Raw genomic sequence first — 17,548 nt, 5'->3', positions numbered from 1 at the left:
TGGCTCTTAACACATCTGCACTGCTCTTACACATTAGAACGGCATGAAAACAAGTGTCCGAGTGTGTTGTGAGACCATCAGCACTCATGGAACGTCTCTTGTCCAATGAGAATTGAGGAGCGGAACTAACTGTTGTGTATATATATATACACATATACATACACACACACACACACACACACACACACACACACACAGACTGATCAGCCACAACATTAAAACCACCTGCCTAATATTGTGTTGGTCCCCCTCGTGTTGCCAATACAGCGCATATACAGCGTATACAGTATATATACAGAATACATATACATATATATATATATATATATATATATATATATATATATATATATATATATATATATACAGTACTGTGCAAAAGTTTTAGGCACATAAGATGCTTCACAAAAACAATTGTCTTAAGATGGTTATTTATATTTTCAGCTTTAGTGTGTTAATAGGAAATATACATTTTAGACTCCCAAACATTTCTTTTGCAAATAGAATAGAATAGAATAGAAGAACAGGGAGCCCTGCAACAAATGGCATGGTCCCCACAGTGCCCCCCACTGAACATAGAGTCAGTCTGGGATTACAAGAAGAGACAGAAGCAATTGAGACAGCCAAAATAGAAGAACTGTGGCAAATTCTCCAAGAAGCTTGGAACATCCTATCTGCCAACAACCAAGGAAAACTGTATCCAGGTGTACCTAGTAGAATTGGTGCTGTTTTGAAGGAAAAGGTGGTCACACCAAATATTGATTTAACTTTTTGCTGGACTTTGTATGACGTTAATTGATAAATTCAAGCTATTTATTGCATTATTTTTAAAGACATCTCACTATGCATCATTTTTCCCAAGTGCCTAAAACTTTTGCACAGTACTGTGTGTGTAAATATATATATATATATATATATATATATATATATATATATATATATATATATATATATATATACACACACACACACACACACACACACACACACACACACACACACACACTGGCGTCCAAAAGTTTGGAATGATATACAGATTTTGCTCTTATGGAAAGAAATGGGTACTTTTATTCACCAAAGTGGCATTCGACTGATCACATTGTAGTCAGGACATTAATAAGGTGTAAAATTACTATTACAGTTTGAAAGAAATAAGAAGAACTTCTTAAACTACTTCAAAGAGTTGTCATCAAAAAATACTCCACATGGAGCAATGACAGATCCTTGGCATTCCAGCTGTCAGTTTGTCCAGATACTCAGGTGGCATTTCACCGCATGCTTCATGTAGCACTTGCCATAGCTGTTTCTGTCTTGTTGGGCACTTATCACGCACCTTACAGTCTAGCTGATCCCACAAAAGCTCAATGGGGTTAAGATCCATAACACTCTTTTCCAATTATCTGTTATCCAATGTCTGTGTTTCTTTGCCCACTCTAACCTTTTCTTTTTGTTTTTCTGTTTCAAAAGTGGCTTTTTCTTTGCAATTCTTCCCATAAGGCCTGCACCCCTGAGTCTTCTCTTTACTGTTGTACATGAAACTGGTGTTGAGCGGGTAGAATTCAATGAAGCTGTCAGCTGAGGACATGTGAGGCATCTATTTCTCAAACTAGAGACTCTGATGTACTTATCCTCTTGTTTAGTTGTACATCTGGCCTTCCACATCTCTTTCTGTCTTTGCTAGAGCCAGTTGTCCTTTGTCTTTGAAGACTGTAGTGTACACCAGTGTTTCCCAACCTTTTTTCAGCCACAGCACACTTTTTACAACTAAAACATTTTACGGCACACCACTATCCCACATAGGCTAACCATCGTCAATAATTTTCCTTTTCAAGAACTTATCCATGTTTTCTGTCCTTCTTAGTAGCGTGTTTACTTGTAATGTTTTAAATTTGGCTATGCAAAAAAAGAAAAAAAGTCTACGCTGTGTGAGGTCACAGGTGGCAAGAGCGCTAAATGGGTAATGAAAAAACAACAAATTTGCTTCTTTTCTAATTTGTAGATTTGTTCTTGCAATGCCACAACAAATTACAGGGATGCAAACTCATGAGGGGTGAAAAAGGTAAAACAATCACTGGTCCAAGATATCTGGGGATATTTTTTTAAAGAATAAGCTAAAAGCAGCAATTCCAGCTATTTAAGTGATTCAAGTTTATTCAAGTTTGCAATTGTGCAGAATTAGCTGCAAAATAAAGAGTATTTTGGTGAGGCTTGCTTCTGTTTCACAAATTTGTTCAATTTTATTAACTGATTAGTTCAGTGACCCCTTCTGGAAATGTCACTAGGTGGCGACAAATGATTGCATCTTATGTGCTATGAGTGAGTCAGTGAATCATTTTGAGTCGTTCATGAGCGAAATCTACCAAGAGACTTTATAGTGTCTAAGCATTAAAAGAACAAAGAAGATCTATAGTCTTCCTTCAGTCTGAGCATTATTTTTCATCCAAAAAGACAACAATAATAGTCTAATAATAGTGAGTTTCAATTACGTCCTTACATTCTCCTTTATTAAAACTTGCATGGCTACAAATTTACTGACTTCAGTATAAGAATTATAAACACAAAGCAAATCTACGGTATCATTTTCCTACAGTAGCCTATTTAAACTGCTGTGCAAGGCTTTTATCAGAAAAGACCACAATAATAGACAAATAATAATAATTTTGAGTTTCAATAATGTTCTTTCATCATTGTAAAGTGCATTTCACATGAGTTGAGTCGAGGCGTCAACGCTCCGTTCAACACCAGCGTCAAGCACCGCATTGCCCTCCACATGACAAGAGTTGCAGAAAGTGTCACAGAGGGGCGATTTATGAGCGGGAGGTGTGCGCAATAAACATTGAAAACATGTATTTGGAAGAGAGAAAAAAAGCTTGCAGTTGCAGTGGAGAGTTATATGACTGCGGATTAGAGGAAATTCAATTTATAGCAATTACAGGGGAGAGAGACCGAGACACAGAAATAGAGACAATGTAAAGACAACATTCAAGGAGAGACACAAATGGAAAACTATCTTGCTCTTCCACATTCTCAACCAAGAGTAAAGAAAAAAAACAAAGTTTAAAATAATGAAAATCAGAACCACACAAACAAATTTTAACAGGGTTCAAATGGGAAAGGAGGAGGCGGTAACCGGCTGAACAGTCAAAGTAATATTTAATGTAAAATTAAAACAAACATGGCAGCTGCGTGTGGCTCTCTCTGTCCCGAACTGCTGCATCCGGCTGCCTTTATCCCTCACCTCGGCTGATTAACCCGATTAGGGGCCGGCATGACATACAGGTGCATCTCAATAAATTAGAATGTCGTGGAAAAGTTCATTTATTTCAGTAATTCAACTCAAATTGTGAAACTCGTGTATTAAATAAATTCAATGCACACAGACTGAAGTAGTTTAAGTCTTTGGTTCTTTTAATTGTGATGATTTTGGCTCACATTTAACAAAAACCCACCAATTCACTATCTCAAAAAATTAGAATACATCATAAGACCAATAAAAAAAACATTTTTAGTGAATTGTTGGCCTTCTGGAAAGTATGTTCATTTACTGTATATGTACTCAATACTTGGTAGGGGCTCCTTTTGCTTTAATTACTGCCTCAATTCGGCGTGGCATGGAGTTCAGTTTGTGGCACTGCTGAGGTGGTATGGAAGCCCAGGTTTCTTTGACAGTGGCCTTCAGCTCATCTGCATTTTTTGGTCTCTTGTTTCTCATTTTCCTCTTGACAATACCCCATAGATTCTCTATGGGGTTCAGGTCTGGTGAGTTTGCTGGCCAGTCAAGCACACCAACACCATGGTCATTTAACCAACTTTTGGTGCTTTTGGCAGTGTGGGCAGGTGCCAAATCCTGCTGGAAAATGAAATCAGCATCTTTAAAAAGCTGGTCAGCAGAAGGAAGTTTGAAGTGCTCCAAAATTTCTTGGTAAACGGGTGCAGTGACTTTTGGTTTTCATGGACCAACACCAGCAGATGACATTGCACCCCAAATCATCACAGACTGTGGAAACTTAACACTGGACTTCAAGCAACTTGGGCTATGAGCTTCTCCACCCTTCCTCCAGACTCTAGGACCTTGGTTTCCAAATGAAATACAAAATTTGCTCTCATCTGAAAAGAGGACTTTGGACCACTGGGCAACAGTCCAGTTCTTCTTCTCCTTAGCCCAGGTAAGACGCCTCTGACGTTGTCTGTGGTTCAGGAGTGGTTTAACAAGAGGAATACGACAACTGTAGCCAAATTCCTTGACATGTCTGTGTGTGGTGGCTCTTGATGCCTTGACCCCAGCCTCAGTCCATTCCTTGTGAAGTTCACCCAAATTCTTGAATCGATTTTGCTGGACAATCATAAGGCTGCGGTTCTCTCGGTTGGTTGTGCATCTTTTTCTTCAACACTTTTTCCTTCCACTCAACTTTCTGTTAACATGCTTGGATACAGCACTCTGTGAACAGCCAGCTTCTTTGGCAATGAATGTTTGTGGCTTACCCTCCTTGTGAAGGGTGTCAATGATTGTCTTCTGGACAACTGTCAGATCAGCAGTCTTCCCCATGATTTTGTAGCCTTGTGAACCAAACTGAGAGACCATTCTGAAGGCACAGGAAACCTTTGCAGGTGTTTTGAGTTGATTAGCTGATTGGCATGTCAAAATATTCTAATTTTTTGAGATAGTGAATTGGTGGGTTTTTGTTAAATGTGAGCCAAAATCATCACAATTAAAAGAACCAAAGACTTAAACTACTTCAGTCTGTGTGCATTGAATTTATTTAATACACGAGTTTCACAATTTGAGTTGAATTACTGAAATAAATGCACTTTTCCACGACATTCTAATTTATTGAGATGCACCTGTACATCCACCCCCCCCTCCCCCTCTCTGGGGTGTTGCTCTTCTGGCTGCGCCTGCCGGCAGGCTTTTCCCCGCCTCTCTAGAACTGGGGTGGGCGACAAGGGGAGGGAAAAAAAGAGGAGAGGGAAAGGGTGAGGCAGAGCGACAGTGAGAGAGAGAGGAGAGAGTAAAAAAAAATTGCTCGCCGGTTCCCAGACATGCCGTCGCCTGGTCCTCGACCACTCCTCCATCCTCTGGCAGATGACAGCCACTCCTCCCCGGGCAGAAAGGAGCGAGTCATCTGACCCCTGGTGGATAGAATGCCCCTTCGCATTCTGCCGGCCGGTAGCAAGCCCTTCCGTACCTGGCAGTGGCTCCACTGCTCCAGGTGGTCGGCAGTGAGCCCCTCCTCCGCTTGCGGATGGCGGCCGTTCCTCTGCATCCAGGCGGCCGGCAGTAACTCCTCCATCCCCCGGCAGACGGCTGCTCCTTTGGGCGGACGGCAGTGGAGAGGACTCCCCAACAGCGCATCCTCCTCCTTCCCGGGTTTTGGGGTTCAAATGGGAAAGGAGGTGGTGAGAACCGGTTGCAGCAGCTGCGTGTGGCTCTCTCTCTCCCGAACTGCTGCATCTGGCTGCCTTTATCCCTCTCCTCGGCTGATTAGCCCGATTAGGGGCCGGGCGTGCGTAGTCACGGCCCGGCCCCGCCCTCCTCCTCATCACACAAATGTATTCACTCCTTGCTGCTCATGCAAGGAATTCATCTTCTTGGACTGCATTTATTCATCTACATTATTATTAATGGCTATGACCTAATGTCCTCTTGTGTCTCACATTTCTTTCTTTTACCCATCATCAGTTTTTATTATTTACACTCTCATGCCTTTTCTTAAGAATGTGTCAGGTTCAATTACTCTTTCGTGGCTTCAGCTTTGTTGTGCAACATGGCGGAGAGCGAAAAACATAGATACAGATTTGTTGATGTGAATTTAATTGGAAGGCCATGAGAGACAGAAAGAGAGAGTGAGTGAGTGAGAGCATGAGTGAGAGAGAGAGAGAGAGAGAGTGAGAGAGAGAGAGTGATATGCGGAAAGGAAGGTACGAATAGGCTGAAATCAGATTCTTTTTGACAGTCTTGGCAGGCCTGATAACATCTTTAATATTTGATTACAAGTTCCCACTATCTCTTACAACTTCACCAATAACAGCAGAAATGTATGAGTGAGCATGGCAGATGGGGAGATTTCAACTCAAATATTTCAAACTCAAGGTGATCCCTCCCTGTTTCCATTCTGCTCATTCCCTCCGATCTCTTCCTATCTCTCTCTATTCAATTTTCCTTCTTTCCCTCCTCTTTCTCTATATTAATGTTCAGAGATAGCAGAAAGGAAGAAATATGGTATCTCGTGTCACATAACCACAGTTGCACATCTTATTATGAGAGACAGAGTTCTGATAATGGAATTTTGGTCAAATAAAAGCTATTTTCACAGTGTAAAAATTTACAACATGCATAAAATGGTTGCTGATATTCATAAATGAATTTGACCAAAACAGCAAGCGCTAACAATGAGCTGTATTTAGAAAAATGAACAAAACCTGTCATTCACTACAGAAACTTTACTCTCCTCCGCCATGTTGAAAGTTTAGGGCGCCTCCCATCTCGGAAACTCGGATGTCAAAATTATCTCTTGAGTTTCTCAGTCGTAATTAAGACTTGAGTGGTCATTCATGTGCAACTTCCGAGTGGGAAACTCGTATTTACTATAATTCCGATAGCACATGAGGGTGAATTAAAATGGAGATTTAGAGTAAAAAATATTGATCTGTTTGTCACTCACACCTATTATATTGCTTCTGAAGATTTGGATTTAAACACTGGAGTCATATGGATTACTTCTATGTTTCCGTCATGTGATTTTTGGAGCTACAAGGGTCTGAATCACCATTCACTTGCATTGTATGGACCTACAGAGCTGAGATATTCTTCTAAAAATCTTTGTTTGTGTTCTGCAGAAAAAAGGAAGTCATACACATCTGGGATGGCATGAGGATGAGTAAATGATGAGAGAATTTTCATTTTGGGTGAACTAGCCCTAAGATACTGTTCCCTATCTGTCACTCACTCGACATTGTGTTGATGTAGTGACACTAGGGGTTACTCTTGGGAGCCCCAAACACCTCTGCTTTTTTGAAAAAGAATTTACGAGAGGAATTTGCATGCCAGTCCCCCGGACATACGGGTATAAAAGGAGCTGGTATGCAACCACTCATTCAGATTTTCTCTTCGGAGCTGAATTCATCCACGAAGTTCATTCACCTCATCTGCTGGATTCTACGGCGCATTTCAGCGGCTTCTCACTCTCTGCACCCGTGGAGTGCAGAGAACACCCCTGGGTGCTTCGGCAGAAACAACTAAAAGAGTATATTCAAAAAAAAAAAAGAGTATAATTTCTTTCTAAAAAGCGGCACACACGGAACGTCTTTTTAAAGATGCCTTTCTGTCTGTGTGTTATTCTTGGCTGCAGTCGATATCTCTCCGCTTCTGATGGCCATGATCGCTGTCTTACGTGTCTGGGCGCTGCCCATGCGGAGACATCATTCGTGGATGGGTCTTGTCCTCACTGTGAGAACATGACCATGGCAACGTTAGGATCGCGGCTTGCATTCATAAGAAAGCAAGCCACACCAGCGGCTCTACGCCTCGGTCCTTCTACCTACGGGTATGAGGCCATGCCGGTTAGCACTGGGGGCGATTTGGGGACCTAAATGGGACCACCTCTGCCGGGTATCCCCCCACGGACCTCCCATTCCCCAGCACGCTCGCTTGCTCCGGTCGGGCGCTCGGACGAGATCGCCAGCTCGTCTCAGGGTGAGTTCGACATCTCGTTCAGAGCCCGGGAAGAAGACGAGTTACCGAGCGCAACATCGGAGAGCGGGCTCATCCAGTCGGACGCAGAGGCTTCGACTGGGCTTCCTCCTTCGGGAATGGTCGCCCAGTCCCAGGCCGACGTGGAAATGACGGACATGATTTCCCAGGCAGCCGCGAGCGTCGGGCTAGAGTGGAACCCTCCGCTCTCCCCTGAACCCTCGCGGCTCGACGATTGGTTCCTGGGCTCGGGGCGGCGCCCACGGCCATACCCCGCCCCCATTCCTTTCTTCCCGGAAGTGCATGAGGGGCTGACAAGATCGTGGGAGGCACCTTTTACTGCCCAGTCCCGGTCTTTCAGCTCCCCTGCTCTCGCTACCCTTGATGGCGGAGCGGCCAGGGGGTATTCGGTGATCCCCCAGGTGGATAAGGTGCTCGCGGTGCACTTGTGTCCGCAGAGCAGTGCCACCAGGCGTGGGCGCCCGAAACTCCCGTCCAGGGCCTGTAGGTTTACGTTGTCCCTGACGGCTAGAGCCTATGGTGCCACTGGACAAGCCGCCTCCATCCTGCACACCATGGCTCTCCTGCAAGTACACCAAGCCAAGGCGCTAAAAGAACTGCACGAGGGTAGTTCTGATCCGGGACTGATGCAGGAACTGCACTCGGTGACCGACCTCGCTCTCCGGGCGACGAAGGTCATGGCGCGGTCTCTCGGGTAGGCGTCCGCCGTCCCATCTTTGCAGGTATGGCGCCCGCCCCTGTGTGCCCAGCTGTGGCACAAACACGCCCACACGGGATTGGACCGGTGGACTACAGGGACGAGACTCCTCCTCCCCCCTCCTCGGCCAATCTTATGGTGGGCGGTAGGAGCCAGGTCACTGCTTCGATGTCCCTGGACTCAGCACGGCCACGGGTCTCGAATCCCCTCAACGTGGCATCTCGAGCTCCGCCCCGCCGCGAGGCTCCACCCCGCCACAAGGCCCCACCCACCGGTACATCCGATGTGATCATTCCCTTGGTCCCCCTCACCCGGAGTTTGGATGCGTGGCTCACGCTTTCCAACCCGTCGTGATGGCCGGACCGTCCGACTCGGCTACTCGATTCAGTTCACCAGGCACCCGCCCAGGTTCAGAGCCGTCCACTTCACCTTGGTGAAGCACGAGAACGCAGCTACCTTGCGTGCAGAGAACGCTACCCTTCTGCGCAAGGCCACGATAGAGCCTGTCCCTCCAGCCGAGATGAAGAAAGGGTTCTACAACCCTTACTAATGCAAAACTGCATTCTAGCGAGCGTCCGGCATCAAGATTGGTTCGTGGCGGTAGACCTGAAGGACGCGTACTTTCACGTCTCGGTCTTACCTCAACACAGACCCTTCCTGCAGTTTGTCTTCGAAGGCCAGGCATACCAGTACAAGGTCCTCCCCTTTGGCCTGTCCCCGTCTCCTCCTCTGGAGTCAGCATTGCCTCAAGTCGCTACAAGCCACTCACATCCCGGGCGACCTCAACACCATAGCAGACGCACTGTCACATCAGGTTACCCTCAGGGGAGAGAGGAGACTCAACCCTCAGGTGGTCCAACTGATTTGGAGTCGATTCGGTCGAGCACAGGTAGACCTGTTTGCTTCCCAGGAATCCCCCCACTGCCCACTTTGGTACGCCCTAACCAAGGCACCCCTCGGTATAGATGCGCTGGCACACAGCTGGCCCCCTGGACTACGCAAATATGTGTTTCCCCCAGTAAGCCTACTTGCACAGACCCTGTGCAAGGTCAGGGAGGACAAGGAGCAGATCATCCTAGTAGCACCCTAATGGCCCACCCAGACGTAGTTCTCGGATCTCATGCTCCTCGTGACTCTTCTGGAATCTCCACGTCTGGCCCCTGGATGGGACGCGGAAGATCTAAGTGGCCTACCACCCACGGTGGTAGACACGATCACTCATGCTAGGGCTCCATCTATGAAGCGCCTGTATGCCTTGAAGTGGCATCTGTTCGCTAAGTGGTGTTCTTCCCTATGCGAAGACCCCCAGAGATGCACAGTCAGGTCAGTGCTTCCTTCCTGCAGGAGAGGCTGGAGGGGCGGCTGTCCCTTTCCACCCTGAAGGTGTATGTAGCCGCTATTTCGGCGCATCACAATGCAGTAGATGGTAAGTATTTGGGGAAGCATGACTTGATCATCAGGTTCCTGAGAGGCACTAGGAGGTTGAATCCTTCCAGACCACGCCTCGTCCCCTCATGGGACCTCTCCATAGTCCTTCAGGGTCTACAGGGAGCTCCCTTTGAGCCCTTGTAGTCAGCTGAGCTTAAGGCACTCTCTTTGAAGACTGCCCTCCTAACTGCGCTCACTTCCATCAAAAGGGTAGGGCACCTGCAGGCTTTCTCTGTCAGCGAATCATGCCTGGAGTTCGGTCCGGGTTACTCTCACATGATCCTGAGACCCCGACCGGGCTATGTGCCCAAGGTTCCCATGACTCCTTTTAGGGATCAGGTGGTGAACCTGTAAGCACTGCCCCAGGAGGAGGCAGACCCAGCCTTGGCTTTGCTTTGTCCAGTGCGAGCTTTACACATCTATTTGGATCGCACGCAGAGCCTTAGAAGCTCAGAGCAGCTCTTAGATTGCTTTGGTGGACAGCAGAAAGGAAGCGCTGTCTCCAAACAGAGGATTGCTCACTGGGTCATTGATGCCATCACGATGGCATATCATGCTCAGGACGTGCCACCCCCTATGGGGTTATGAGCCCACTTCACCAGGAGTGTGACGGCCTCCTGGGCCCTGGCCAGTGGCACCTCTTTGGCAGACATCTGCAGAGCAGCGGGCTGGGAAACACCCAACACCTTTGTGAGGTTCTACAATCTCCAGGTTGAGCCGGTCTCGTCCCGTGTATTGGCAGGCACGAGCAGGTAAGTTCTGGGACAACTGGCTGGGTGTACCGCTTGCGCATAGCGCCTCTCCCCTCCCTTGAGGTGAAGACGTGCGCTCTTGACTCCCAGTCGTGTTCACAGACCGTGATCCCTGAATGACTTTCCTCCTTAGCCCTCTGGCAGCTGAGTTTGCGGAGAAACTCACTGACCGGCCCTGAGGTAGGTGCTCCACGTGCTGGTTCCCCGAAGGCGACCCCATGTGATATATTCTGCAAAATTGTTTCCTTGATGGCAAACTGCATCTTTCTTGGGCAGAGGCCCCTCTGCCCCGGTCGCCATGCTCTGTAGAAACCCCTCCCCCTTCGGGTAGGACCTACCATGGGACCTCTCCACATGACATACTTCCGACAAGACTCGGTAAGACCGTGTGACGTATTCCACTCAAAATACCCCCCCCCCTTTTTGGGTGGGGTGTGGTCTCCGCGGTGTCTTCCCCTTGGGAGGGACACCCCCTGATGCAGACACTCATGGCTCCCAGTCAGTTAACAAATTCCTCTCTTTTTGGGGAGAAAAAAGAGGGAAAAGAGGCCTTGGTTGGGTTAACCTGTCCCTATAGTTGGGCAGTCGACTTGTTCCTGATGGACCATTCAATGCTCATAAGAGCGTTGGGCGAGGTTACATGATGGCCTGGTACGCTGGCTACGAGGCACACAGCAGTCTGCCTGTCACACACCGCCAGTTCACGCAACACAGTTCAGCTAGTTGTGACGTTTGTATAGGGACCCCAAGTATCACTACATCGACACTACGTCGAGTGAGTGACAGATAGAGAACGTCCTGGTTACTTTCATAACCTCCGTTCCCAGATGGAGGGAACGAGACATTGAGTCCCTCTTGCCGCAATGCTGAACTACCCGCTGAAATGGCCGGGACCTGGTCTTGGCTCCTCAGCACAAAACCTGAATGAGTGGCTGCATACCAGCTCCTTTTATACCCGTATGTCCGGGGGAGTGGCATGCAAATTCCACTCGCCAATTCTCATTGGCCTTTTTTCAAAAAAGGAGTTTGGGGCTCACAAGAGTGACCCCTAGTGTCACTACATCGACACGTCTCGTTCCCTCCATCAGGAAATGGAGGTTACGAAAGTAACCATGACGATTTTAAGACAACGTTAGAGTTGGTAAGTTTGATTAATTTTAGTTCAAATCAGTTGAATCTGTTCTTTTTAATGAATCAAAACTCTAATTCAAAGATTTGTTTACATCTTCACTCAGATATGATCACGGAAGTCCCTGTATGGCTCTTTTTATATAGTAAAATATTTTAGTATAAAATATGTTGTAATATGTAGTCATTGAAAGAAATAACCTTTTAAACCTTTTCAAAACAAAAACATAAACTTCAAAATACTGCAAATATCAAATATTGTCAAAAAGCTGAGAAATATTGATATACTGTAACAGCATCTTGGCTAAGCTTACTGAAAGCTGTGTTTACTTTATTAATCAAAGTGCTTAATTATGAAGAATTAAATTTTGGCAATAAGAAGGAAACAATGTGGATGACAATAATCAACATTTGTACTTGTTTATCAGAAATCTATTACCAGCTAAAACTATTCATTATAGCTAAGAGTTTTGTTTGTTTGCTGGAAACCCTTAATTATGTGGCAACAACAAGAGTCAAACAAACAGTCTATGAACTCCTAACTAGAGATTTCTGGATGGCCTTGTTGTGCGAATGAGGTGAGAGGGTTTCAGTTCATGAAAATAATCAGTTTGATGATTTCAGCTCAGGAAAAAAAAAGCGTTGTATGGTTTTGTCTCAAACCGTTCACTTCTCTCTGTGAAAGCACTGCCCTCAAGCTGTCAAGAGAAGTGGACCTCTTCAACTAGAGATTAAACAGACTGCCAGCCAGGATACAGTTAAAAACGCTGGACAATTTTTAAAGCCAGTTAACATAATGCTTAAAGGCTCTAGCGAACATCAACCATGTTGTCCTTGAAGTTCATGTTGAGAACTACTTCATAGGACCTTTCCATTGAGGTTTCAATTGTTTAATGGCTGAAACACAGGACTCAATGACACTACGCTGCTCTTATCTGCAACATTTCAGCATTTGTTTTGTATTGCTTTATGACTGTAGACAATGATTTTCTTCATGGTCTTGCTTGTTTTGTTCTATTTGTTCTCATCCTTTTTGTGGCGAGTCATGGTGCAATCCTAGGGCAAGTCTGGAGGCCATCAAGACTGAAAGGGTCTTAGCAGAGATTACTAGCATAAGTCTTTCTAGCGGATCAGCATTTCACTTTTTCCCATTTGAATATAGTTGCAGTTAGTCAAGAAGCCATAAAAGAAAAGACACACTGGTCAGGCTGAGAGAAAGACTAACTGACGACAAACAAGGCCATGTTTGTGCCAAGCAAAAGCCTGCTTTTGAGCCTGATAGCTTCCTGGAACTTGTTAGTTCATCTTCACGGAAAAACTCTGAGTTCATGGGATTGTCTCTGGTTGGGTAAACAGACCTGGGATACACAGAGATGGGCACAAAGCTTCACATATCTTTGTTATCATCCCAAACTCAAGAAAAATGCCCAGCTTGAGGTGATAAAATGGTTTTAAAAAATGCTCACACACACAGATGCTCACACACATGAATCTGGTTTAAGGCCTCATCAGGCCCAGCACACACTCAAATTGGTCTTTATGCTTTTGGAGCAAATAAGGAGAAAAATAATGTTGATTACCACACAACTTTATCGACTTGTCTTTCCTTTTCTTAAAAAAAAAAAAAAAAAAAAGCAAACTCCAGGTTACAATGAGGCACTTAAAACAATCAAATTGATTAGGGCCAATTTTTGGAAGGTATTTTGTCAGTGTATGTTGGGTTTTTTTTTTTAGTTTTTTTCCCACAAACTTGTACTAAAATGTACTAAAAAGTTGGGTCAGTTTTGTGCATGTGGCATTTTACTCTTTCTTGTTATATTTTAATGAACATTTATTGCATTTTTTTTTTTAAAAGGAATATTCAGATTTCAACACAAGTTAAACTCAATCGCCAGTGTTTGTGGCATAATGTTTATTACCACAAAAAAATGTCTGACTTGTCCCTCCTTTTATTTATAAAAAAACAAAAAAACAATTAGGGTTACACTGACACTTAAAATGGAAGTGAATAGGTTCAATCCATTTCAAACAGACAACAAAAAAGACAAAAACTTAAAGCTTATAATTTTATAAAAGCACTTACATCAGGGGTGTTCATTACGTCGCAAGACAACCGCTTGTTGATCTCGTTAACAAGTCAAACGGTAAAGGAAGTAGAAAGAGAAACTCGTAAAACTTGGAGAATTCATAAATATCACTTTTATCTCCTCATTTCAGCTCCCACACGGGTGGATTTCCAAAACTTAGGATGGCCGGAGAAGACTCATTAATATTTATGAGGAAAGCTGTACCTGACTGGTTACGGTTACGATTAGGGGAAGGGCTATATTTCCTCCGTCCAATCAGGTAGCGCTTTCCTGATAAATATTACTGACTCATCCAATCAGGTATCGCTTTCCTCGTGAATACAAATTATTCTTCCCCTGCCATCCTACGTATCAAAAACTCTGCCTCTGTGCACTGTCTGACAGATGGCTTATTTTTGCGTTTGTGACGTTTGTGTGCTGTGAGTGTGTGTGTACGCGCCTGTGGGATGGTCAAATACATTTCAAAATGCCTGTCTTAGCGAGGTATTGATAGAAACATATTTAGTGATGACTGAAGTGTAAACACCAGGACAAAAAAAATGGATTTGTATCAAAATATCGGACTTGCAGTGTAAATGCAGCCTGATAGACCTGCCACTGTCATTAATATTAAAAATCCATTGCTCTTTTAGTAGCTTTAAAATAAAATATTAATGTTTTATAATCATACAGTGAAGACCTGTAATCCATGAGAATGTAAGAATGTTTACTTGAATACTTGATATTGCAATTAGAAATTTTAAGCATGCACTGTTTTCTTAATTTGTTTCTTTGGTCTTGTTTTATTACTGACTGTTTCCTTGCCTTGAATAATTACTTGAGAACTTGAAACAATGTTTACCTAATTAATAAATTAGTCAGTATTAGTTCTTGCATCGAGAATCATCAAATTTCACTGGTATTGGTTCCAACAACTGAAATGTTGGTATCGTGACAACACTGCCTACATTGTTTATTTCAATTGTGCATGGTAGATCTAACTGTAATATCATTATGAAAAAGTAGATCCCATGCCATAAAAGTGTGAGCACCCCTGACATACATTAATTCTTCTGTTAAAACTTGTGTATTATTTGAGCTGAAAAGTTGTTTAAATTGTTGGTTATGCAGTTGTTTTGGGGTTTTAGAGTTTACAGTGTTTCAGTATCTTGGCAACAAAGTTGTAAAATTGGATAAAGCATTAAACAGATAAGGTTAGTATGTAAGTTTATCACATTAAAACCATATTAACAAGCATATTGTTTATGTGTTGCAGCTATACTTTTTGAAACAGTGAATATTGAAACGTTTACAGAGTGACCTATTCACTTCCATTTTAAAAGCATGTTCCTAGAGCAGCTTTGGGACTATCTGACCACTGTCTGGTTCATCTTCTTCCAACCTACAGACATAAATTAAAATCTGCTAAGCCTGTAGTAATGACTATAAAAAGATGGACCAACGAAGCAGGGCTGGAACTACAAGCCTGCTTTGACTGCACTGATTGGAGTGTTTCTGAAGCTGCACACACCAATCTGGACAAGCTCACAGATACTGTAACATCATATATCAGTTTCTGTGAGGATATGTGCATTCCTACTAGGACTTATTTAACATTTAACAATGACAAACCATGGTTTACAGCGGAACTCAGGCAGCTTCGTCAGGCCAAAGAGGATGTTTACAGAGTTGGGGATTGATCTTGTACAATCAGGCCAGGAACACACTGAATAAGGGAATCAGAGTGGCTAAAAGAAGATACTCTGAGAAGCTGAAAAACAAGTTTTCAGCTAACGACCCTGCATCAATGTGGAGTGGCATGAAACAACTTATGAATTACAGGACTCCTACCCCCAACCCTGTGGTGGACCAACAACTGGCTGACGACCTGAATGTGTTCTACTGTAGATTTGAAAGGCCAAATCTCATACCCCACACCCACTCTGACCTTCACTTCACACAAACACCAACACCTCCTGCAACCCCCCTCCTCCCCCCTCCTGCTACTCAACCTGCACTTAAGATCTGTGAAGATGATGTGTGCTGTGTCTTTTGAAAACAAAGGATAAGGAAAGCACAGGGCCCAGATGGTGTTTCACCTGCATGTCTTAGATCTTGTGCTAACCAGCAGGCCCGCATCTTCACACAGATCTTCAATAGATCACTGGAGCAGTGTGAAGTACATTACATTACATTGAAGTACAAGTATTTTTTTGTGGTAATCAACATTATGTCACAAACGCTGCTGATTGAGTTTAACTTGTACATTGAAATCTGAATATTCCTTTAAAAAAAATTCAATAATTGTTAAATAAAACATAACAAGAAAGAGTAAAATATACACAATCATATACACAAAATTGACCCAACTGTTTAGTAAATTTGTCTCTAAGTGTGTGAAAAACAGGGTACAAAAATACACTGTAGGAAAAGCTAAACACAGACAGCAGGTAGAGAGAAAGAGAGACATACAGACAAAGTAAAAAAAAAACACAAAGCACTTAAGCACACATAAACAAACAGAATTTAATTAAAGGCAATGACAAAGGGCCCAAACTGTCATTGCCACGGGAGACCATCTGAATGGTCTCAAAATGTGACAACTGTTAAAACAGAGCTTTAAAAGATCCTTCTTGTTGGCTCAGGATTAGTACACTGGGTACTGTGGCACAGCTCTAGTCTCTCGATTGACAAGGACAGTGTGCCATCTTCCAGGCTCCAAGCGTGATTTAGCATTCTGACTCCCGCTGTGAGAAAACTATGCTGAGAAAGAGCAAGCTAATCAGAAGCACAAACTATTATGGCAGTAATTCAGCCTCTGATCGCTAAATACTCAAAAACTTCCAAGATGTCTACAGTGCTGAGCAGAGTTGCCACACACACACTCACTGTTTTAATGACGAAAGACTTTAAATGACTGCGCTGGTTATAAGAGTACAACAGTTTTTTGTTGTTTTGATGAAGAAAAACAATGACTGTTTTCTGTGAAGTGTGTCATTCCTGTACCTCTAGGAGCACCAAACAAAATAAAAAAAAAATAATAAAAAAATACTATTCTGTCTCGAACACTCCTTCCGCCTTCCATTGGTAGGAACAAACCGGAAGTCCTGCCCCAAACTTACAGCGTTGGTTGTGCCAATGTTGCTGTGTCGGTTTAAATTTGTCTTTGCACATTAGACTGGAATAAGAAAAAGTATTAACATACTTTAAAACTACTTCTGCTTTAATGTTTTATTAATGTTTACAGTGAAAATAAAACATTTGCAAGCCATTATCCTACCAAAATGTGACACATTTCTGACTGGAACAGGATATCCAATAAAAGAAAATATTAAAAAACAAACATTTAAGATAGAACTTTCAATGGAAATTGACTGGATTGTGAAAAGTTGGTGCTCCACTGTTTACAATTGTGGAGGGCTACTCCCCTTTTAAAACAACACTGGTGCCTGTTCATACTAACTTAGTGACCTTTGAGGTGTCTAGCCAAAAAGGAAATTTGTGTCATTTTGATGAAATAAAACAAAAACAAACTTTTTATTTTTCTTGGAACAACATGCACTGATGAATCATGCAAAATAAGACCAGGGGTGTTTATGAAAGGGATAGTTCACCCAAAAATTAAAATTCTCTCATGATTTACTCACCCTCGTGCCATCCCAGATGTGTATGACTTTCTTTTGCTGAACACAATTCTTTTGAAGAATATCTCAGCTCAATGCAAGTGAATGATGGCCAGAACTGGTGGCCAGGACTCCAGTGGTTA

At 43.6% G+C, this 17,548-nt stretch overlaps 2 protein-coding genes across 9 annotated transcripts in view; one reads left to right on the top strand and one right to left on the bottom strand.

The window, feature by feature from the left end:
* The window catches only part of LOC127453286 (receptor-type tyrosine-protein phosphatase U), a 330,391-nt gene that overhangs the window by 146,591 nt on the left and 166,252 nt on the right, over positions 1-17,548 (bottom strand). The gene's annotated exons all lie outside the window — the stretch shown is intronic.
* LOC127453288 (mitogen-activated protein kinase kinase kinase 5-like) overlaps positions 1,332-17,548 on the top strand; it is a 422,352-nt gene continuing 406,135 nt past the window's right edge. Inside the window, exon 1 of the mRNA XM_051719555.1 lies at positions 1,332-1,585. The gene's annotated coding sequence lies outside the window, so the exon portion shown is untranslated. The remainder of the gene's footprint in view (positions 1,586-17,548) is intronic.

Source organism: Myxocyprinus asiaticus, chromosome 15 (genome assembly GCF_019703515.2).
Source record: "Myxocyprinus asiaticus isolate MX2 ecotype Aquarium Trade chromosome 15, UBuf_Myxa_2, whole genome shotgun sequence".
NCBI classification, from domain to species: Eukaryota; Metazoa; Chordata; class Actinopteri; order Cypriniformes; family Catostomidae; genus Myxocyprinus; species Myxocyprinus asiaticus.
This window is presented reverse-complemented; position numbering and strand designations above follow the sequence as displayed.